This window comes from Tupaia chinensis, unplaced genomic scaffold (assembly GCF_000334495.1).
Source record: "Tupaia chinensis unplaced genomic scaffold, TupChi_1.0 Scaffold000028_1, whole genome shotgun sequence".
NCBI classification, from domain to species: Eukaryota; Metazoa; Chordata; class Mammalia; order Scandentia; family Tupaiidae; genus Tupaia; species Tupaia belangeri.
The window spans coordinates 5265527-5284327 of NW_006159458.1; the positions used below are offsets into that span (position 1 = coordinate 5265527).

Genomic DNA, 18801 nt, shown 5'->3' on the forward strand with positions numbered 1-18801 from the left:
CGGCCCTAGCACGGCCCCCGTCGCCGCCCGGCCCGCGGCTCCGCCAGGCCCCAGGCCCAGGAAGCCGGCCGCCGCGCGGTGACCAGCGCCTCAGACACCCACGCGAGTCAGACCTTCCATAGCCCGCGGCTATGGAGACTTGGGAAACTGTCCTCTACGGTCACCCCGGAAAGTACGAGGCTTCTTCCTCAGCCAAGGGGGGGAAGCCCTCCATCCTCGAGGACTGGGTTTGAATTGCTTTCATCTGGAGTGGCCGTGATTCAGCGTCCCCCCTTAGCAGCAGGCAATGACAGAGGCAGGGGGCAGAGAAAGAAAAGCAACAGCGAATGAATCAGACGTGAGTAACAAAAGTTTAGAAAGAACAGGGCTCGGATTCAGACACACACACACACACACCCGCACCTCTCCCATCTTTACAGATAGGTACTCAAGGCAGGAAACGGTGCTTCCATATGGGAATGCAGATGCGTCTGTTTTCAAGACCCCGCTCTTTTTTTATGGCGTGCAGTACTCCAGCCACTGGACAGAGTGCAGTCTTTGGTCCAGGCTGGTGTTCACACGTGCCCACAACTCAGAAAGGGCTAGACGCTTGGAGGGAGATAGGGTGCAGATAATGGATGAGATACCAGGAGGCAGTCCAGTGATAGAACACTGCCCCCTCCTTCAATTCTCTAGACTGTCACTTTTTACAATGATAAAAACATGGATGTTAAATTTGAAGCACAACTCGTTACTTCTCATTTGACTCAGGGCCTGATTTGTTTTGAGTTTTGTTTTTTTGACGCTGTGTTTCTTCCTCTTGTTTTTTGACCTTTAGTTTTTCCACAGCTCATTAGTTTCTCGTCTCCAGGTGGGCTGAGGAGCAAGAGTAAGACTTAAATTTGATGAAAGAACATTTGGAGGGTTTGGGGGAGAAGAGTTCTCTATATCCTTTGGGGAATATTATTTAAAGGAGAATCTGTAGAGCATGGATTCTCCCTTCACCCTACTAGACTTTTCTCAAAGGAGTTGTCTAGCCTTAATGCGAATATGTCCTAACCGCCTATTCCCTTGTCAACCTTTCACTCCACTGAACAACATCAGTCACGGCCTAATTGTCAAATGTAATGGAAAAATTTAATCTCCATCTTTTCGTGCCTTTAGTGGGGTTTGCCAGGGTTGACCTCTCCTTCCTCTTAGAATTTTCTTCACGACTTTTGCTCTGAAAGTCGCCCCTGTTTTGGGCAGGTCTTGAAACAGAAGTGAGTGGTAGCAGACAAGAATATAGTTATCATCATTAAGCTTGGGATTCAGGATCTCACTGAGTAGCTGGACCTTAATCTAGTTTCTGTTTACTAGAAGGGTCGAGCCTCAGTTTGGATTTTTGTTTTTCTTGAGAGATTTTTGCTATAGGATGCATGCACTTGCTGGAGAGACAGAGACAGAAAGCAAGAAATTACCCCCCCCCCCAGGGGGAATGGCCATGATACAGTCCCTTCTTCTCCAGTCTCCTCTTGGGATTTCAGGCATGCACACACATGTGCCCAGTGTGAGTTTTAAGCCTCTGGGTCTGGAACTTGCATGGTGATCAACTACGTGGGATTCCAGCAACATAGCCATTATGCCATCTGCTCATCTCCAGCCTGTTTTATTTCACATCCAGAGGTGTATAGATGGACTGACTTGTGCTAGTCAACTGTCATATGACCAGCATTTACATCAGTATTAGATTTACAATGATTACTCAACCATGCCCACTATTTAGGAGAAGCTCATCCTAAGACCAAGGCACCTGCTGGTTATCCTACACAACTTAGTGAGCTTTGTTGGTTGATAGCTACCAGAGTCAGTGAATTTGCCTCTGTCTATTGCTGGATAAGCCTAGAAAAATCCCTGCCTTGCCTTAGCCTTTTCGGTTAATGCATTCTTTCTTCAGAGTAAAGTACAGTTTGTTTTAAGCTTTCTTAGTTATAGTCATATCCCTCTTAAGCCTTCCCGAGGTCTCATCAAATGTCCTTGGTGAGATTTGTAAACAAACCTTACTTCTGGTTTCTGATTTTATGCCAGGAGAGGAAACTATCTAGCGTTGGTGAGTATTCTTGTACTTCAAACTCTGTGATGTGATCAGATTTGATTTTTGAGAAAACAAAGAGGATGGATTCAGAAAAAAGAATCCAGAGGGGGAGAGAGTAATCTCACACTGCAGTGTGAGATAAGGAAGCCACACCAGGAAATGCATTAGGAAATTATGTACAGGGTCTTCAAAAGGTTCGTGGAAAATGTGCATTACAGGAAAACTATGTATGGATTTCAAAGTTTTTCTGTACCACAATTAACTTGTACCTTTTTTCTTCTTTTCCCGTGAAGTCCCATCCTATTAGCTTCCCATTGCTCCTGTAGCAAATTACTACAAATGTATTGGCCTAAACCAAGAATTTATTTTCTTATATTCCTGGAAGCAATTTCAAGGTATTAACACACTAACAGACCTAGTTTAGGGGCCGGCAGGTGGCGTGGTGGTTAAGGGTGCTGGATTCCCACATGGCTGGCTGCAGTTCTAGTCCTGGATCTAGCGGCTCGCTTTCTCGCTTTCCCTTTCTCTTTCTCTGTCTCTCTCTGGTCAAATTTAAAAAATAATAATAATAACAAATGGAATTAAATAAATAAATAATTCTTAAAGAAAGAAGGAATGAAACCTAGTTTATACCTGTGGTTCCCTTGGCTAAATCCTTCTCTGGAAATACATGGCAACTCTATGATGTCTACTGGAGTCAAACTGCCAAGTTTGAGAAATGTGCATGTAGACCAGCATTTCCCAAACACATCTATCAGGGAACACCAGCTTATAAGATGAGATGCTGGGAAGATGGTTTTTCCATGTTCAGGAAGACCCACGGACCACAATCGTGACCATATTCCAGACTGGCCAAGACATCTGTACCCAGAAGGGGATTGTCAGTGGCTCAGAATCTTTCAAGGGCTAAGTGTGGAGAAATCTCTTCATGAGGAAATCCAGGGGATACATGGGAATGACTTTTTTTTTTCCTGACAAATAGCATGTGATGCCGGCAGGAATTACTTACAGACTCCTGACTAAGTTATCAGGTTCTTTGTTTCCCAGCGTCCCATCTGTCTTTCCTCCTCTCCTCCATTTCTTCCTCACTCTGTGTCACTCATAAGGAAATACTCCCCTCTTCCTAACCTCTCAGCTGGTAGTCCAGGTCTCTACCCCACTTCTCAGTCATCTTAGGACAGTGCCCTGAGATTTCTTGTTTGCTGCAGAGCCCTGACTATCCTTTCCCAAACTCAGCCCTACCTGCTCTAAAAGCCAGGAGCTATTTGTACTGGAGGCTCTGTCCCTCACACCTCATACAGGCCCTAGACTAGGAGCTCAAATAATGGTAGTTGAAATAATTAAGTCCATGAAGGACAATATAAGTTGAATAAATTAATTCAGACTACTCTTATTACTTCTTTTTGCTAACACGTATCTAGCTGAGATTTCCATTCTTCTTTCAATTAGTAACATAATATAAAAACTAAGCATCATGAACTATGGTACTATGTTGGGTTCTGGGATTATAAAAATGAACATGACATAACCTCCCATGAACTCACAGTCCATCTAAAGAAACAAATACAAAAAAAGAAAATGAGAACCATCCCATTCCCTTTCTCCCCTTCTAGCTTAGTGACAGGAACCTTGTTTTGTGCCCAGCTAAGAAATTTCATCTCACAACCTTCCTTGCAGATGGAGTGACTAAGCATAGGCCAGTCGTATGTGGATGGAAGATGTTATATGTGACTATTCCCATTGGAAAAGCTCCCATTGGTGGGCCAATTGTGGAATACTAGCAGTGCTGACTCAAGCCCTATTCCTGCCTAGAACATGGGTGTGATAGCAGGAGCTAGAGCAACAACCTTGTGACAACAAGATGCCTTAAAATCTAAAGTCATACATCGACAAGACAGAGTAGAGAAGTGAAAAGCGCCATCATAAGAATACTGAAGCCCCTACTATTGAATTTCTTTTTTTTTTTATTATTATTATAAATTTTTTTTTCTCATCACAACACACATATGAATTTTCCATCCAAAATACACTGTGCATTGGCTCAATCAAGCACATCAACATACATGTTCTCGGCAGATGATTTCCCAATTCCCGTGTCCTGCATACCTTGCCTTTTGTTTTGCCATCCTAGCTTCCCATCCCCACCCTCTGCCATGTCCCATCTTCCTCCTCCATTGTCCCTGACATTCATGATTGCCCTCAATGCCTTCCGCCCCCCCCATTCAATTGTTCTACCAATGAACTCAATTAGTCCAAGTATATCCACTAGCTAGCACAGCTGACATATCCTTACACATGTATCCAAATCTGATCCTAGGCATAAACCCCAGGGAGTAGAATGAACATACTATAAAGTAGACCCCAGTTGTGTCCATACAACTATCTTCAGTCATCAATATTGAATTTCTTTTATGTGAGAGAACAGTAACAGGTTTCTTATTAATAGCCAAATGTAGTTGCCAGCTGATACAGCAAATAATTATAATGTGGTGAGTGTATATTTAAGGAAAAGATGAATTTTACCTGGAAAAGAGAAGACTCACAAAAAAGACAATATTTAATTTGAGTCTTAAAAGATGAGTAGTGGGCCAGATGGTGGCATGGTGGTTAAGGCAGCTGGATCCCACATGGCCGGTAGCATAGTTCTAGCCCTAGACCTGTTGGCTTGAAACACATGCTGGACACATGTGCATGTGTGCCCAAAATCCCCAAAGGAGGGAGAAATGGAGGCGATGGGATTGTAGCATGACTGTCCCCCATGAGGGAGTGCTTTCTCAGTTTCCTTTTCTATGTCTTTCTCAGACAAACACATATGCCATCTGGCAAACAAAAACAAAGTCAAGGGCCAGCAGGTGGTGTCATGGTTAAGATGCTGGATTCCCACATGGCTGTGGTTCGAGTCTCAGACCTGGTGGTTTGGTTTCTCACTTTCTCTTTCTCTTTCTGTCTTTTTCTAGTCAAATTAAAAAATAAATAAGTAAAATGAAATAACTAAATCTTTAAAACAAAACCAAAAATGAGTAGCTATTCATTAGATTGTGAAAAGACATTTCAAATGAGTTGTTATCAAGGATAACAAGGATATTCCCAATAATTTTTGTTCATGGTGAAGCCGATGGATCTTGAAAGATAGATAATGATATTTAATTTTTTTTTATTAGAGAAGGGAGATGTATTAAGCATAGGAAATCATGGAAAACATTAAGGTCTATGGCAAAAAGAAATCAAAATATGATTAAGAGAACTATTATGTGTGTGTGTGTATACATGTCATATGATTTTCTTCCTGTTTGTGTGTGTGTTTGTGTACTCACATGCACATCAGAGGGCACTTGTGAAAGAGAGAGAGGAAAAGAGAGAGAGAAAAACAGGAGAGTAAGTACCCCTCCCAAGGGGGGAGGTAATCCTTTTATACTCCAATTTTTCCCATCAGGATCTTGGGCAATATTTATTATCCTATTTAATTCCATTCTTATTTTTAATAAATGTTTAAATCTGTTCAAAGAGCTTCATTTAGAGTTCTACAGCCTATCTTACCAAGGCTTCATTTAACCACAATTACTGATGAGTTGAAAAGGAAATGTTTTTTAGAATTATATATCCTCTCCAGTATCTGTGTGTGTTAAGCAAGTAAATTATAGAACTAATTCTTATTCCTATTGCAAAACTTGTGCACATACAGAAACACTGTTAAGATCTGTTAGTATCTGTGATTTATTTGGCCAATATAAAGGGACTTTTTAGAAACCACCAACAGTTCTCATATCTGTATGAAAGTTTTCATTTAATGATAGTTTCTTCTAAAAAATGTTTATTTATCAAATTATAAACAACCCTTTCAAAGACCTGCCAGTAGTCTGATGGGGCAGGAGGGTAGGATCAGTATATTTTGTTAAACAACAACGTAAATGTAATTTACAACAGGTTATACCCAAAATAATACTCCCAGGGGCCAGCAGATGGCATAGTGGTTAAGGTGCTGGGACTCTCACATGGTTGAATGTGGTTCAAATCTTGGACCCAGAGACTTGAAAATCATGCCAGGTACATGTGCATGCATGCCCAAAATTAGGAGAGGAGAATGGAGAAGGAATTGCAGCATAGTCATCCCCCCTGGGGGGGGGGAGTATGATTTCTTGCTTTCTGTCTTTTTGTCTTTCTGTGTCTTCAGTGAGTGTACACACCCTACAGCAAAAATCTCTCAAAAAAAGGAATACATCCAAATATATTTAGGTAGGATTTTAAATGATTGGGTTCTTATTTAGGTAGAAGTTATCTGATAAGGCAATTCCATGAAAATAAAGAAGTTTTGATTCTTTATTGTAGGTAAAAGAGTACATTCAGTCTGTTGAGGTTAAGTGCGGGGGACTTCATGAGAGCCTATACTCAGAGTAGTATTTTGGAGAAAAAGAGTGGATGAGGTACCAGGCATCATGCAGTTGCATCTTTGTAGATACATCCAGTAAGATCTGGTCTCTCTGGCATTCTTTCAGCCTGAGTGCCACTCACCAATCTCCCTACACTTCTGCAATACTATAATTGAGGTTTATAATCTTGACCCAGATATAACTTCTGAATCATAGCAGAAATATTAAATTATGTTCTGCTTTGCTTTCATGTATTTAATTATATTTTTATTAGTTACAAACTGGCTATCTGATCTGTTTTATAACACTGCTAGATTAATCAGAACCTCCTTTTCAAGGATCCTGCCATCCCCAGTAGCAGAGTTTACAGTTCATAGGCAAAAAATCAAAAGAGAAACAGAACAAAAAAAATCCCTGACAATTGATTTTAAGATGTGAGATATAGGCCCAGCCTGTGGTGCAGTAGTTAGGGTGGTGGATCCTGCATGTCCGAATGTGGGTTCTTAGACCTGCTGAAGAATATACCAGGCATGTGTGTATATGTTCCCAAAATTCCAAAAAGGAGAGAGAAATAGAGGAGTAGGGATTGTGATGTGACCATTTCCCAAGGTGGGAGTGGAGGGTTGTTTTCTCACTTTTTCTCCCTCCCCCTCTCACTGTCTATGGCAAGCATATGTGCCCTTTGGCAAATTAAAAATACACACACACACACACACACACACACACACACACACACATATATATGTGAGATTTATACTGTGGTAGCAAAAATAATTATTACAAAATGATTTAGAATCATCTTGCTATATTTAAAAGAATTGTAACAAATGCATTAGCTAATATTAAATGCTACCCAGCTAATTCCTTTAATAAGTTTAATAATTCATACACTATATTAATAAAAATTATCATAGAGCGTGAATAAGTCTTCATTTCAGACTTGATAGAATGTGGTTTGTTGGTATCAGCAAGGAAGCATACATTAGGCATAGGCCCAGGCGTCTTAGACACTGAGGTGTGTAGTGTGTCCAAGCTTGGTGTGAAGGTTCTGTCGAACCACCTCTCATCTTACCCTTGGCCTCCCTGGAGGTGTGTATTATGGCTGTGACAGTTTAGGACCTCTAATAAACATACGGAATAGATGTGTGTCTTAGGCTAGGTTCCCTTGACAGCAGAGCTATGGACAGGGATTTTATGTAAGTGATGTATTCAGGGTATGGTCTCAGGAGAAAGGGAGTGAGGAAGTTAGCATGAAGCAGGGGGGATAAAGTTAGGCAGGGACACAGTCTCACCTAGCGACCAGCGTTGGCCTGATGCTGTGGGTAGTCCTGGAGCAGAACTTGTACTACTGAGTCAGTCTGCTTGAGGCAAGGAGGTTGGTCTTTTCGCTCTCATTGTCATCCACTGTTTGGCAGTGGATTGGTGGTTACCCCTCAGGCGAGGCAGCTCCTGCTTCCTGAAGGGCAAGTGTAATTCTCCAAGGGCAACAGCCACTTATAGCAGCTAGGGATGTATGCACCAAGAGAGGTGTCTGGGCAGGGCACCGACTGTATCTACTATACATGGGTGGAAACGTGTATACAGGTAAGAGCCGTGGCAGTCTTTTGTTTTTGCTAAGATGGGTCACGGGGCTGGCAGGTGGCATGGTGGTTAAAATGCTAGATTTCCACATGGCCAATCGCAGTTTTGAGTCCTGGACCTGGCAGCTTGCTTTCTCACTTTCCTTCTTTTCTCTCTTTCTGTCCCACTCTGGTGAATTAAAAAAAATAATAATAGAAATAAAATAAGTAATTCTTAAAAACAAACAAAAAGACAGGGTCACTGTCCTACTGCCTCAGCCTTCAGCTGGGACTACAGATGTGTGCCACTGTTGTCAGGTCATTCAGACAGGATTTCACTATGTTGTCAGCCTCCCAGGTGGCTGAACACCTCTGCACCCAGCCTTCAGGTTAGATCCGGAATCAAACCCACGCCTCCCCTGTGATTCTAGCCTGTGGAGCAGTGTCTTAGCATCTTGTACCACCATGGCTGGGCCTCCCAGACCACCCTTTCTTTAATAATTCTATAACAACTAAAGGTGCTACTAAAAGTACTATAGAGGCCAAACAACATGTATGACCTTGTTTCTAAAGGAAAGTTTGTTCAGAGTACAACTAGGGATGCAAGGAGCACATCCCTCTTGTAGCAGAGGATTTGGGAACTCTGGTTTCTCACTCCTCCTTTGTGCTGAGCATTGCCAGCTGGTGGTGGTTTTTGGGACAGAGGCAAAGCGGTATAAGGGGAGGAACTAAGGGTATTAGGAAAATTTAGGATAGACTCAGAGTCTGGAATGGGACAAGGGGTTCTTGGACTAAGGCTCATGTCTGAGACCGTCTTGCCAGTCTCGCGGCTTGCTCCCTCTGGCCCTAGAAATGTGCTTGACTGCTTCTCTTTCCTCAGCCAGCACCCTTTGCTGCCCACCAGGATTTCTATCACCCCTGCACTTGTTCTCTCTCTTCAGACAGCTTTTCTACTACTTTTCATATAACAAACGTGCAACTTCCTCTCCTCTGACATTTCTAATAGTTTGATAGCTCAATACGTTGGTGGGCATAGGGAGGGGAATAGGATAAAAACCCTTCCCATGTATTCCCCTTCCTAAGTTCAGTCTGCTGAGATAAGCTCAGCATAGGTGTTGCTCGTTGGTCTTTGGGAAAAGGAAGGGCCTGTAGTCGATTCAGCTGCTTTCCAGGGGAGTTTCCAGGGGCCGTCCTGGGTGGTGTTGGGTGAAGGCTCTGTCACAGGGTGGGAGTGAAGGGGGTAGACAAAGAGCTTCTAGGGTGGTGCAGGAGCCAGGACACAGTGGTGTATGGTGTCCCTCCTGCAAACTCATCTTCCTCTAACCTCCACTGGCCCTTTGCCAGCCCCAGACCTTATGGGAGACTCCATTTCAGGCTCATGTAGACAGCTGAGGATGACTGAGAAAGAGTGGCAAGTATTGGCTACTATAGGCTCTGAAAGAAGAGAGGAAAATTTTTTATATATGTATATATATAATTATATAGTATATTAATATTAAATTAATATTATAGTATATAATGTATATACTATATATTATTATTATATATAGTATATATTATATATACACATTATATGTACATGTGTGTATATATACATATGTACATAATGTACGTGTGTGTGTGTGTGTGTGTGTATATATATATTTATATTTTTTTTTTTTCTTTTTTACCTTAGGAAAGGAAAGAAGTTCCATTTGTCTTAGGCTAGTATAGGAGAAAACGATCCTAAGAACTGCTGCTATAGAAATGATAAATACTGCCATTTTGGCTAGGATCACATCTCCTTATGCTGTACTCAACTGAGCAGGGGATCAGGGATGGCCTCCAGCAGTGCAGCCTGCGTGGATACCATGGGATGCAATGGAAGGCAGGGGGTAAGCTGGCTAAGGCAATGGTGGTGTCCATCCCATTCCTGCCCGCTTCCAAGAGAGCTCTATCCCTTTCTGTTGCCCTTCAGCCTCCGCAGAGAGGTCAGCCTTCCTGACCTTAAGGAAGATGAGCAAGTAATTAGGGAAAAAAAAAAAAAAAGAACTTTAAAATAGTGCTATGGCCCTTTTCTGAGAGAGATTGGAAAGATACCAAGACAGATCTTGGTTCAGATTCTGCTCTCTTACTGCCTGAGTGACCATGGACAAATTGTTTAATTTCTCTTGCCCTTTGACCTTAATTGTTTTTTTATCTGCACAAAAGTAAAGGGATAGAGGGTAGAGAAGGATAATATTAATAGAACACCAAGAGTTATTGTGAAGACCAGCTGGAATACATGTAAAGCACAGTGCCTTGTAAATGAGTATTGTTATAATAATCATAATGTAATACTAATTATTATGGTAATTGTTATTATCTGGGGGCTCTTGTTTCATCAAAGTAGATAATTATAATTTTTTATTTCAATATATCCTGTGCCAATCACTGTTTTAAGTGTTCACATACTAATTTTTTAAATCCACACAACCCTGTGAGGTAGGTATTGTTTATTAGACCATGTCATAAATAAGGAAGCTGATGGGACCAGCAATTGGCATAATGGCTATGTCCCTGGACTCCCATGTAGTCATCCACAGTTCGAGTCCCAGACCTGGTGGCTTAAACTTATGCCAGGCGCCTGTGCATGTGTGCCCAAGATCTTGGGAGGAAAATGGAGGAGAAGGGATTGCAGTGTGGCCATCCCCCTGGGGGGGTGGTGGTGGTGATTTCTCGCTTTCTGTCTCTCTATCTATCTGGTGAGTGCACGTGCCCTATAGCAAAAACCTCTCCAAATGAATGAATGAATGAATGAATGAATGAATTAGGAAGCCCAGGCATAGAGAGATGAAGTGATTTGCCCAAGATTCCATTGTTAGTGGCAAAGCTGGGATTCAACCCCAGGAAATCTGCCTTCAATATCTGCATTCTACCACTTCAATATATAGTTAAAGAATGAGACAAGAATCAAGATTGCTGAGAGAGTGAAGTATAGAATTGGGAATAGCTCAAGGTGAAAGAATCAGAATGAAATGCAAATTGAGAGTTTGGGTTGGGCAGGTCCCTTTCACCTGGTGGCCAAGGCTTGCAGAGGGCCAGGAGTGCAGAGAGAGGATTAGGGAGATTCTGCCACATCAAAGCCTCATGATGGACTGTTAACCTAGCAAAATTTATTTCATTTTAGAGTAATTAGGTTTCCAAGTCTAAGCATTTGGGAAAATAACCCATAGATGACTATGAATAAGATAACCACATGCATTTTAATAGACATTCCTAGTCTTTTGTATCTTTTACTAGGTAAGGAACTATCTTAAAAAAGGAGCAAGTGCTGGTTCATAAATTAGCTGTGTTACCCTGGGAAGTAAATTCCTTGTCCTCTTGCAGTTTGTTCAGGTGGAAGGATGATAGGACAGTGCTATCTCCTCTTGAACTCCAGCTCTGACTGGCAGGTCTTACCAGCTAATGGGAGTGTCCTTTCCTTTCCCACTAGTCCTTTTGTATTTCCCTCGAGATTGTGTGTTTATTCCAAGAGGTCTGCATTTCCAAGTGGGGGGTGCACTGTGCTTGTAACAAGTGCTTATAGAATTACCTCAAATGTCACAGAAAGCTCTAACATTCTGAATCTATGAATCACAAATTAGAATAATTGGTGCCATTGAAAGAGAAGAGACATGGCAGAATAGGCTTGCTCCAGCTTCTAATAATTACAGAATCAGTTCAAAATACAACTAAAAAATCCAGAAAGAAAATTAGGTAAGGCTTTTGGATAGATTTACACTAGGAACATAATATTCACTGAATATAACTCTATTATGCATTTTTTACTTTATTCTGTGACTTCACTCCTAGCATTCAATTTATGTATCCACTTCTGAGCATCAGTTTCCAAAGAAGTCATCAGGCAGTGAGCTCTACTAGTCACCAGAGCTTTATAACAAGTAAGTGCACGAAGCATTGGTACTCTAAGAGGAAACAGCCCGGTGTTACTTGTTGCCCCTGGGTCCTCAGAACTGGGAAGTCCACACACTAACTGGCTCATGACAGCATATCAGTTTGGAGCAAAAGCTGAACAATGCTCCAGTAGTTACAGACAGAAGTATAATCGATTCCGCCCTCAGTAGTTTCAGAGAATAAACCCAGAGAAGGAAATCTTTTTCTTCTCCTCGGGGCAGAGGTGTTTTTTGTTTTGTTTTGTTTTGTTTTAATTTTAGCACTTGATAGTCCCTACAGAAGTTTTGGGTAAAGCAAAAACACTGATATACTAGAGTCCAAGTATTGGAAATTAACCAAAAAATAGGGTAGCATGTCAATCTACCTTCTCTTTTATCATAAAAAAGCATGGTAACTGTACTGTGGAAGTTCTTCTAGGTAAGGGTGCTAGTCCTGTCTGGCCATGTTATACAGGAGCAAATGACAGGATAAAAGATTTTATAGAAATAAATTTAAGTAAAAAAAAAAAAAACACTAAAGAGTGAAGATAGGGTGAAATACGGAAGCTAAAATTATAGGCTGGCCATTCAGCACATAAGCAGACTTCTGTGCAGAACAGGGACACCAGTGAAGGCCAGGGACAGCGGCAATTAAGGCAGGTGATCTTAGTTGCTGTGTTTCTAGTAGGCTATGGGAAGGAGTTGTGAAAGGGGAGACGTGGTGATTTGATTTTTTTAAGTGGACTAAAAGTTCATGGGGATGGAATCAAAGTACCAGTTTATTTTACTGTAAAAATTTCTGAAATCCGTGTACATCTTTTTTTTTATAATATGACTTTTCCAATTTTCTACGAAATTTCTGGAAGCCACTCATACTTTGCACATAAAAAATATTTCACTTTGAGGGAACCAGCAGTTAGCATAATGGCTATGTCGCTGGACTCCCACGTAGTTGACCGCGGTTCGTGTCCCAGACCTGGTGGCTTAAAATTCACGCCCGGCGCGTGTGCGCCCAGGATCTCAAGAGGAGAATGGAGGAGAAGGGATTGCGGCATGACCACCCCCCCGGGGGGTGATTTCTCGCTTTCTGTCTCTGTGTCTGTCTGTCTGTCTGGTGAGCTTACGCGCCTTATAGTGAAAACCTCTCAAAAAAAAATTCACTTTGAGAGCTCAAGGCTATTTTTAGAACATATTTTAATATGTAGACTAGTGCATAATTAATATGAATGGTTAAAATTCAGGGTCAGTTGGAAGGTGTGTTGGTTAAGACTGCTGGGTCCCATATGGTCAACTGCAGTTCAAGTTCCAGACCTGGCAGCTTGAAAAACACATCAGGTACATGTGCGTGCATGCTCAAAATCCAAGGAGGAGAACTGAGAGGAAAGGATTACAGTATGGCCAACACCATGGGGGATGCTGCTTCCCTCTCTCTCTCAGCGAGTGCATCCAGCGAGTACAAATTATTATCTCCCTATAGCAAATTATTTTTTATAAAATGTTAAGAGGTCAAATTTCTGAATTTAAGACAAAATAGATTACAGGTGTCTCCTTATTTCTTAACGCAGTCAAAAAGTTTTATAGGCAGAAAAGAAGATCTTCTGGGAGGTAAAATGGGTTTGGAAGGGGCTTTGAAAGCTGTTAAGTACTGGCTCATAGTCCTTCAAGGGCAGGGACAGCATTTCGGAATTCTTTTCTTTCAAGCCTACTCTCCAACAGCAGTTCAGTACTCACTATGCATGGGCAGTACTTGAGTGAGTCTTTTGTTAGATGAAAAACAAACTAATGTATTTTTCAGAGCCAGAGCAAGACAATTGTCAAAAGCACAGATTACTTGAAAATGAAAAATACTGAAATTAGAAGGTGCTACTTGGGACCAGCAGATGGCATAATGGTTACATTGCTGGACTCCCGTGGAGTTGCCTATGGTTCAAGTCCCTGACCTGGTGCCTTAAAACTCAGGCTGGGTGCGTGTGAGCGCGTGCCCAAGACCCTGAAAGGAGAATGAAAGAGATGAAATTGCTGCATGGTCATCCCACCTCTGGGGTGATTTCTCACTTTCTATCTTTTTGTCTCTCCGGCTAGCACATGTGCCCTATAGCAAAAACCTTTCTTAAAACAATAATAATAATTTTAAAAAGGTGCTTTTTGTTACTTTTTTTTATCCCTTCTCTGTCTTCCTGGCTACCCTGCCCCTGCCCTGAAGGCTAAAGAACAGAGCACTGGAGAGGGCTCCAGCCACCTGTCCCTATGCTGGCGCTGACATTGGGCAATTTATCTCATCTCTTTGGACCCCGTTTCTGCATGTGTCAAAGGAGATGATGATGATGAATGCTACAGGTGGTCCAAGGGTGAACTGTCTGACACAGAGTAGCCAGTTCATGTTAGCTGTTATCTTTAAACTGTCCACTGATTTTGGAAGTTTCAGATTGGGGGCCTGGTCTTTAATGAGATGCTTTCCTCCATATGGTGTCTTGCTGAGGGACAAGGAGTGAGGTATGAGCCCAGATACTGCCTCCCAGGAGCAGAACAGGGGACTGGGTTCCCTGGCAATGGCTCAGAGATGAGGCTGTTTGTCCCAAGGGGGGTGAATATTAGAAACATGTCACTAGTGCACTTTTCTTTCTTTATTCATGATGGCGCAGGTGCACATGAGCATGAGAAAGAGAGAATAACAAGCACTCTCCACAGGGCCTGGTCATGCCATGACCCCCCTCCTCTAGCCCTCCAGCTCATCAGCTCTTAGGCACTCACACATGTGCCCAGTGTGTTTCAGACCAACCAGGCCAGGGATCCAAACTCAGTCACTATCAGGGATCTGGCTTCTCTTAGCATTTCATTACTGCTGGGCCACAGAGCCAACTCCCTTATACTTGTTTTTGTTTCTTGCCTATTCTGCTGATAAATATCCTCATAACAGAGCTTATTATCACAAGTGAAAATCCTGGAAAACCAGGCCTCATGTGTCATTGGGAAAAAAAAATCAGTATTTAATTATGGTTTAGACTTGACATTATTGGTCTGAAGGAGAGTTTTTTGTGGCAGAGCAGAGGGTGAGCAAGAGAGTAACACTGGAAGGATTTCTTGGTGTGACTTTGAATGCCTGTTTGTCACTTTTTTTTTTTTTTTGGACAAGTGTTTTCGCTCTAGGGCGCATGCGCTTGCCAGACAGACAGAGAGAGACAGAGAGACAGAAAGCGTGAAATCAGCCCCCCAGGGAGGATGGCCACACCACAATCCCTTCTCCTCCATGCTCCTCTTGGGATCTTCGGCACGCACGCACACGTGCCTGGCGTAAGTTTTAAGCCACCAAGTCCAGGACTCGAACCATGGTCGACTACGTGGGAGTTCAGCAACATAGCCATTACACTAACTGCTGGTCCCTACCTGTTTGTCACTTTTTATTTGTTTAATTTGCTAGATGGTTTGTACCTCACAGCCTTACTGGAGAGAGACAATGGGGAAGGGAGTGGAAAAAGTCCCTGTCATGGGGAATGGCCATTCATGTCACAATCCCTTCCTCACTTCTCTTTCTGGGATTTTGGGCATGCATGTGCATGCGCCCCGTGCTGGGTATGGGGCTCAAACCATACAGTGGGCCATGTGGAAATCGGCCACTTTACCCACACCCCACTGGCTGGCCTCTGTTTATCACTTTGTAAAATTGGCTTGAAGTGGCCATATTGTATAGGAGGACCTTCTTAACAGTCACTTGACAGCTTTTCAGAAACTCTAGAGCTAGGTGGAAAAGCTCATGGGCCGCCCCCACCTTAGCTGCCTCTAACAGAAGGACCAGAGCAGCTGTGAGGTAACTGTTCGGGGCAGTATTGAAGATGCATGAAGCAAGCAGCATGCCATGGCCCCATGTATTGAAGGCTGCAAATACTAGTCCCTGATAAGGCACAATTTCAACTGAAAGAGTTAGACTCAGAGTCCACTGAGTTGCAAGGGGCCTTAGAGCTCATGTCATCCAATCATTTTCCATTTGAAGAATCAAACCTACAGACCTACTCAAGATAACGTACCTAATTAGATTCTGAGTTGATACTGAGACAAAATACAGAGTTTCTTTAAAAACTTTGTGGCAAACCAGTAAGTAGCATGATAGTAAAGGTACTGGACTCTTACATGGCTGACATTAGTTCAAGTCCTGGACCCAGCAGCTTGAAAATCATACTGAGCACATGTGCGTGTGTGCCCCCAATTCTAGAGAAGAATGAAGGAGAAAGAATTGTAGCGTGGCCATCCCCCCTGGGGAGACATGTTTGGGTTAGTGTTAGTCTCTGAAACCACAAAAGCATTTGATTAAGTAGTTTACAACCAATATGAAAATTTATGTTTATTTTTAAAGGGAGATTTCATTTTCAAAAGTTACAGAAATCTGTATTCCATGTTCAGGTTTTAAAGGCTGGACTGTCAGTGCCCACGGCACTGGTTCGCTGTTGCCCACACCACTGTTGGGCTAACTACTGCTTTGAAAGCAATTCCAGGCAATTTTAGAGGAACCCAAATGTCATGTGTCCTGATTATAGCACATGTGCTTGTCAAGCAGGAGAAACTAGCGTCCGTTGATGAGTTCCAAAATCACTGAGCTGTGAGCAGTCAGTCAGGCTCACGAAGAACAGCTCTCACTGTGTTTAAGGCCCAGGACTCACTTCCAGATCCAGTCGCTCAGAATTGCTTTTTTATTCGAGGTCAGGCATCTTCAGAAGTCATGTGGTAAGCAGTAGGGAAACTCTTCTGTTGAACTGAAATAAAACAGTTAGAAAGAGGAAAACAAATGTGTATTTGAAAGTTGCAAAGAGACTGGGTGTTTTCATTAGGGCCTTTATTTTAAGATCCTTCTACCGTGAAGATTTTTCTAGTTTGTATTTTGAGATTTTTTTTTTTTCTTTTACGCCCTGAACTTTCCTTGAAAAATGAAACAGAGGTCAGCCTCTCCCCAAATTCCTCTCGGTTCGTGAACATTCTTTCTCTGCACGTGATCACTTGCACTCAGCTTCTCCCAGTCTGAGACCCTCATTGCAGGCAATAATCAAATTCCTGGTACTTGGGCCAGGTAGACTTCAATTCTGAATTGTTCTTATCCTTACGCTTCAGCAAATGCTCATGCTCGTGTCATCCTTTGTGCCCCCTGTCCCCACCCCCGGCTCTGTCCTGTGCTCGTCTCTTGCTTACTGTGTACACAGAGGCAGGGGCGTGTGAACCTGAGGCTTTCTCTCCATTCCTTGTTGCCTCCCAGCTCTTTCTCGTTTACTTTATAAAATCCTCTTCTTCCTACATGGCTATGTGTGATTTACTTCCTCCTATCCCCCAATCTACCTGCATGACTGATAAACATGTGCATTTTGCTTGTGATAAGCCTTGAAGGAAGAAAAAGCCGAGTCATACTTTCTGTGTGTTCAAACTACGGTACCACTGCCACGGTGCTTTCGAAACTTGATTTTGACTTTTCCTTATTTATTTCCTACTCCCTGCCCCACTACCATCTCTTTCTCTAATTAAAATTAACTTACTTATTAAAAACGTGCTTTAAAATTATTTCTTTTTTTTATTATTCATTTTCTGTACTATATAGTATGGAATTGTCTTCTACTTCTTTTTTCTTTTTTTTTTCAGAGAGGTTTTTGTTATAGGGTGCGTGCACTCGCCAGAAAGACAGAGAGAGTCAGAGAGACAGAAAGCGAGAAATCACCCCCCGGGAGGATGGCCATGCCACAATCCCTTCTCCTCCATTCTCCTCTCGGGATCCTGAGCACGCACGCACATGCGCTGGCATGAATTTAAACCACCAGGCCAGGGACTTGAACTGTGGTCGACTACATGGGAGTCCAGTGATGCAGCCATTATGCCATCTGCTGGTCCCATCTTCTACTTTTCATTGCAGAGGTACCCTGTAAAGTTAATGAGCCCTTCTGAAAGAATTTTGGAACCTGGCCACATATACAACATTGTTTCTATGAGAAAATTAACTTCCAGCTTTTAGAAAATGATTTATTTTAAGTTGGCTATTTCCTCTGTGTGTTTGGTCACAAAAATCTGTTTGATGTGGTAACATAAAGTTAGGGAGGCCTGCCTTGGGTTTTACTTTGTTAAGTATTTTCATAATAGAAAAAAAGCCTCTTTATTTCTTATATTGTATTGTGTTTTTGTAACATTCGGGACCTTGCAGTGTGTTTCATTGGTTATTTATAATTTTTACAGCCACCTAGTAGGAGGGATCTTCCAGAGGTTCATGGAAGATGTGCATTATAAAACTGCAGAATTAAAAATAAAATTTACATCAAAGTAAACTCATACTTCAATTTTTTTTCATGGACTTTTGGAAGTCCCCCTCATATATAGAGACTGCAATTTTCTGCTATTTCTGTTCTACGTATCTTTCACATGGAGACTGTATTTTCCACTCTCCCTTGTAGCCACATACGGCCATGTGATTGCACATTTGCCAATGGGGTATAAGTACAGGTGATTGTCCTCATCTTTGAAGATGAAATTCCTGTCCAGGAACTCCCTGTCTTTTTTCCCTTCGACCAGCTGGAATGGCGATGACCAGAGCAACCCTGGAAGTCCTGAGAGCCAACTGTTGACAGCGCTGCTGCCGTGCCGATCTTCAGCAACTGTCCAGGCAAGCGCGGCCTGCCAAACTGGAACTCTTCCCTGAGACTGTTTCCTGGGGGACAAATAAACTGTTATTCCTTGAGCCACTGGACTTTTGGACTCTCTTTCATACAGCAGCTTAGTTTACTCTATCATACTATTGTCCAGGCAAGCGCGGCCTGCCAAACTGGAACTCTTCCCTGAGACTGTTTCCTGGGGGACAAATAAACTTTGTTATTCCTTGAGCCACTGGACTTTTGAACTCTCTTTCATACAGCAGATTAGCTTACTCTTTCATACTATTAGAAAGATTATGTAAAGGTGTTGTATTG

At 42.3% G+C, this 18801-nt stretch overlaps 1 long non-coding RNA gene across 1 annotated transcript; it reads left to right on the forward strand.

Moving 5' to 3' along the window:
- The first annotated feature begins 56 nt into the window (after positions 1–56).
- On the forward strand, positions 57–18572 carry LOC102498802 (uncharacterized). The gene is made up of 2 exons (XR_001370275.2): positions 57–337; positions 18407–18572. It is a non-coding gene; the product is annotated as an uncharacterized LOC102498802 (long non-coding RNA).
- Positions 18573–18801: the final 229 nt, after the last annotated feature.